The sequence below is a fragment of the Aquarana catesbeiana genome, linkage group LG05 (assembly GCF_042186555.1).
Source record: "Aquarana catesbeiana isolate 2022-GZ linkage group LG05, ASM4218655v1, whole genome shotgun sequence".
Classification (NCBI taxonomy): Eukaryota; Metazoa; Chordata; class Amphibia; order Anura; family Ranidae; genus Aquarana; species Aquarana catesbeiana.
This window is the reverse complement of record NC_133328.1, coordinates 381,872,099-381,877,807: the sequence shown is the minus strand read 5'-3', so window position 1 is coordinate 381,877,807 and position 5,709 is coordinate 381,872,099.

The following is a 5,709-nucleotide window of genomic DNA, read 5'->3' as shown; positions in this document are numbered from 1 at the left end:
GGCGGGAATACGCACTCCAAGCCTCCTTCTCACCCTAGTGTCCGGAAGTAGATTCACAGCCTGCAGCAGCCATCTTACTTCCGGGCACTGTCCTCCTATGTATGGTTAGCTGGTCTATTCAGCTTGTTGCTCTTTGATATGCAAATAACAGCGTTTTAGAGTGTGTTAAAGATCTTTTAGTTCGTATATTTCATAGCTGTAGTTTGAGAAACGTTTTTTTTAACAAAATCTTACTGCTCTTTCTTCCTCCTAGGTTGTCCTTCATTTTGGTCGGCTGCATAGACCTGTATAAAATGCACTATTTAGGGTGAATTAAAGGTATGGTTTGTTTTGAATGGTTACACATACCTCACAACTTTTTGAGATGGGAATGAGGGACACCTATCAGCAAAAGTATGCAGACATAGGACACACCTCTTGTAACGCCCCTTTAAAAGAGAATTGTACAAAAAACAAGATTGGTTAAACTCACAAGTGCTTTTTTTTTAACACTACTACTCCTTTATATTGGCTTTTGGAATTTACAAATGCAGCAATTTAGAAATCAGATGAAAGGTTTAGTGTTGGAAAACACTTTTTGATAGATAAAAAGTGCATTTTATATACATCAATACAGATCAAAATGAGGGACAAATGAGGAGGGACTTTGTTCCAAATCAGGGACAGTCCCTCAAAATTAGGGAAGTTGGGAACTATGGCTACATTGCACTAGCTTGAATCAGTTTAAAGTGGAACTATAGGCAAAACTTTTTCCCGATGCCTCCACAGCAGCATACTGAAGTGATCACATTAGGGTTCCACCTGTCTGGGATTCACCCGGACAGTCCAGGTTTTGAATGATGTGTTTCAGGCAAATTGAAACCTGGACACATTATTCAGAGGGGGCTGTGGCTCCCTAAGGCCCCTTTCACACTGGGGTGGTGGGGGCGTCGGCGGTACAACAGCGCTATTTTTAGCGCTGCTGTACGTCCTTGCAGCGGTATTCGGCCGCTAGCGGTGCGGTTTTAACCCCCGCTGGCGGCCGAAAAAGGGTTAAAATCCCTCGTACAGCGCAGCTATTGCCGCGGTATTGCCGCGGTATAGCCGCGCTGTCCCATTGATTTCAATGGGCAGGAGCGGTGAAGGAGCGGTGAATACACCGCTCCTTCACCGCTCCAAAGAAGCGGTTTGCAGGACTTTTTTCACCGTCCTGCCAGCGCACCGCTTCAGTGTGAAAGCCCTCGGGCTTTCACACTGAACAAACAGCGGAGGCTGTTTAGGGGCGGTTTGCAGGGGGTATTTTTAGCGCAATACCGCCTCCAAACCGCCCCAGTGTGAAAGGGGTCTAAGTAACCAAGATAGTCACACAACAATCTGTTGCCACCCGGGAGCTGTGGGCACCTGTCTGGGGGCAGGTTTGACATCACTGGGGGGGCAGGGCAATGATGTCAGCAAAAGCAATTTGGCCACACCCAGTATTTGCTGTGGCATGCTATGTACACCGCATTACTACTCTCCTTGGGGGCACCGAAAGGTGTCCAAGGCCGTTCGTGTTCGTGTTTGGCTTGAAGAAAAGGTGGCAACCCTATATTACATGTATGCTGCCATGGATAGCCACCAATAAGGATGAGCTCCGGCGTGTTTGCACAACCCACGTGCAGAGCCCACCAGGAAGTCGGCACTGCGGTGCGCTAATCACAAGCAGGTAGACATTTCCCGATGCGCGGCTGCAGAGATCAGGAAATGTGTCACTGCTTGTGATTAGTGCAGTGCTGACTTCCTGGCGGGCTCTGCATGTGGGCTGTGCAAACACGCCGGAGCTCATCCTTAGCCATCAGGAAAAGAAAATGACAGTAAGTATGACACAATCGTCTGGGTTTTTTTTTTTCCTTTTGGATAGCGCAAGGGAGGGTTATAATCCGTCAGATTTTTTTTTCACCATCTGTGTCCCATAGCCAAACAGGAAGTGAGAAGAAATCCCTGCAAATTAGGGTTAATCTTGGGACCCCCAGGTCACCAGAACTAGTGTCCCCATTGGAAGATTCCTCCGCTATTATTTTTCTAGGGACAACTGAAAATATGGGATTTAATTTTTCTTTCACTTTCAGTGATACCCTGTTTCCCCGAAAATAAGACCTAGTGTGATTGTCAGTGATGGCAGCAATATAAGCCCTACCCCCCAAATAAGCCCTACCCTGTTTCCCCGAAAATAAGCCCTACCCGGAAAATAAGACCTACAAGGACTTTAATTAGGGCTTATTTGGGGGGTAGGGCTTATATTGCAGCCAGCACCGACAATCAGGCTAGGTCTTATTTTCGGGGAAACAGGGTAGTAGTAAACAGAGAGGGTGGATCTCACTAAAGCTGCATTCACACTTCAGTGTTTTGAATCGCAGGCAGATTTGCATGACAACTAAAAATATAGTGTGGGTCTGCCACAATTGTCATGTAATAAATTGCGTTGCAATCGCGGGAAGCATGATGTCCAAAAGTAGCTCGTGAACTTTTTCTGGGCGACATACTTCCCGCGATGAGGGTTGCCACGATTGCAGCGCGATTTATCGCTCATCAATCGCGGCAGACCCGCAACACGGTTTTAGGTGTCATTCAAATGAATGGCATCTCAAATGCGATTAACATGATTTGTCATTCACACATCGGCGCTTACAAATCGCAGGCAGAATCGCGGAAAATCTGCCCCCGATTCAAAACACTGAAGTGTGAATGCAGCCTAACGGGGGGGGCACAGACAGCAATAAAACCTGAAAAGCATTCAAATCCCTTTGGACTCTGTTTAAAGCTAAGTTTTGTCTTTAGTTATACTTTAAAGAGAAAGTAAACCCTGATGGGTTTTACTTCCTCTTTGTTTCCCTGCAAAGGTAAAGCATAAAGGGCTACTATATGTGTCACTTACCTGAAACCGAAGCCTGCGATGTCCCTGATGTCCCCGCTGGCTGGAAGCGTCCATCCTCAGCCCTCTTTCTTCCGGGCCACGAACTCTGGCTCTGTGAATGGCCGGAGTTGCGTGACGTCACTTCCGCGCATGCGCACGGGAGCCACCAGTCATGACATGACCCCAGCTAGAAACGGCACAGCATGCCCTTTTTAAAGTGCGCATGCGCCGAATACATCGGCACATGCGCAGAAGAACTCATCATACAGAGAATTGTAAATATCTCCTAAACCGTGAAGGTTTAGGAGATATTTCCAGCACCAAAGGTAAGCCATAATCTAGGCTTACCTGTAGGTGAAAGTGGTTGTACAGGGTGTACAACCACTTTAACCACTTCAGCTCTGGAAAGTTTACCCCCCTCCACGACCAGGCTATTTTTTGCAATCCAGCACTGCATCATTTTAACTAACAATTGCGCGGGCGTGCGATGCTGTAACCAAATAAAATTGATGTCCTTTTTTTCCCACAAATAGAGCTTTCTTTTGGTGGTATTTGATCGCGTCTGCGGTTTTTATTTTCTGCGCTCTAAACAAACAAAAAAAAATGTCAATTTAAAAAAAAAAAACAATATTTTCTGCAATAAAACACATTCAATAAAAAAATTTAAAATATATATTTTTTCATTAATTTAGGCCAATATGTATTCTGCTACATGTTTTTGGTAAAACAAAATCCCAATAAGTGTATATTGATTTATTTGCGCAAAAGTTATAGCACCTACAAATTATGGCATATATTTATGGACTTTTTATTTATTTCTGACCCTTGACACTTTTTTGAGGACCAGTGACACTAATACAGTGATCAGTGCTAAAAAAATATGCACTGTAACTGTACTAAGAGTCAAAACATGAATTCCTCAGATGGGGACTTTAAACCAGGTCACAAACAGTTTGATGGTAAAAAATATTCAAAATTTATTACACATTGATAATATATAGCAACATGAACATGGGGATATATGCAACAAACACAAATATTGGGGGCAGAAATGGAAACCAGCTGCAAGGAAAAGCCCTAAGCCCTTAACTAAAAAATGAAAAGAAAGCTATGTCCTTCAGAGCAGCGCACAGAGAATGTGAATGACATCAGCCAGGGGTCCGTATATTGTGGGATGGTCTTATTATATAACTTAGTGGTATAACTCTATAAAGACCGTAGCTATGGAGGAAACGTAAAATAGTACTTTCCCCTTGATGCAGGTCCGGTTGATAGAGAGTGTGTATCAAAAGTTATTAAACCATTCAGAACATCAAGGGTTAAAGATGGTTGTATCCATCAGCCAGATATCTGGATGTGCCTTATAGATCTTAAAGTTGGAGTCAAAATGATGTGGTTGGAGATGTGGCTGGTGGTGTCTGGCAAGGTACCAGCCACATCTCCAGCCACATCATTTTGGCTCCAACTTTAAGATCCATAAGGCACATTCAGATATCTGGCTGATGGATACAACCATCTTTAACCCTTGATGTTCTGGATGGTTTAATAACTTTTGATACACACTCTCTATCAACCGGACCTGCATCAAGGGGAAAGTACTATTCTAAGTTTCCTCCATAGCTAGGGTCTATATAGAGTTATAACACTAAGTTATATAATAAGACCATCTCACAATATACGGACTCCTGGCTGATGTCATTCACGTTCTCTGTTGTTTGTGCACTGCTCTGACGGACATAGCTTTCTTTTCATTTTTGAGTTATGTTCTTTGTCTTTATGGGTGGAGCATCAACAGTTGGGAAAATAAGCTACAGATTTGGAACCTGCAAGCCCTCTGTCCCTGAAGAAGCTCTGCATTTTGTTTTTCGAAACGCGTTGGACATTCTGTCTGTCTGACAAAGCTCTGGGCTTTTCCTTGCAGCTGGTTTCCATTTCTGCTCCCAATATTTGTGTTTGTTGCTTACATCCCCATGTTCATGTTGCTATATATTATCAATATGTAATAAGTTTTGAATATTTTTTGCCATCAAACTGTTTGTGGCCCGGTTTAAAGTCCCAATCTGAGGAATTCATGTTTTGACTCTATGTATCAGGGATGTGGTCCACAATCAGTTTAAACAATTAGTTGCGGTAGAGGGTCTCTTTAAACCTGTAACTGTACTAATGACACTGGCAGGGAAGGGGTTAACATCGGGGGAGATCAAAGGGTTAAATGTGTCCCTTGGGAGTGCTTGCTAACTGTGTGGGGGGGTGCTTTGACTGGGGGAAGACAGAGATCCATGTTCCTTTTTAGCAGAAACACAGGATCTCCATCTTCCCCTCTCACAGACCGCCGTTCTGCCTCTCTCGGAAATGATCACTGGGTGTCGGCTAACATCGGGTCCATCGGACCTGCCGATTGGCTCCTGCTATGTTCAATCAAAGTGGTAGTAAACCGCCGGCAGCACGCATGCGTGACCGAGAAATAAAGATGACTTGCAGGTAAGTGATTTCGCTCTGAAGAGCCGCCCTGCTGCTGTATGTGTAGGCGGGGCGGTCTGGAAATGTTTTTCACCTTAAATGGGTTGTAAACCCTTGTGTTTTTTTTCACCCTAATGCATCGTATGTATTAAGGTGAAAAAACACCTGGCAATGACCGGCCCCCCCATTTTACTTCCTTGAGCCCTGGAACTTGACCCGGCGGGGACGCGCTGTCCCTCTGCCAGGGGTTCTCGGCTGTTGACTGGATAGATTGATAGCAGTGCAGCCATTGGCTCCCACTGCTGTCAATCAAATCCAATGACGCGGGGTCATACATTCGGCAGCTATGGACGCTAATCCTGGACTCGGGAGCGCGC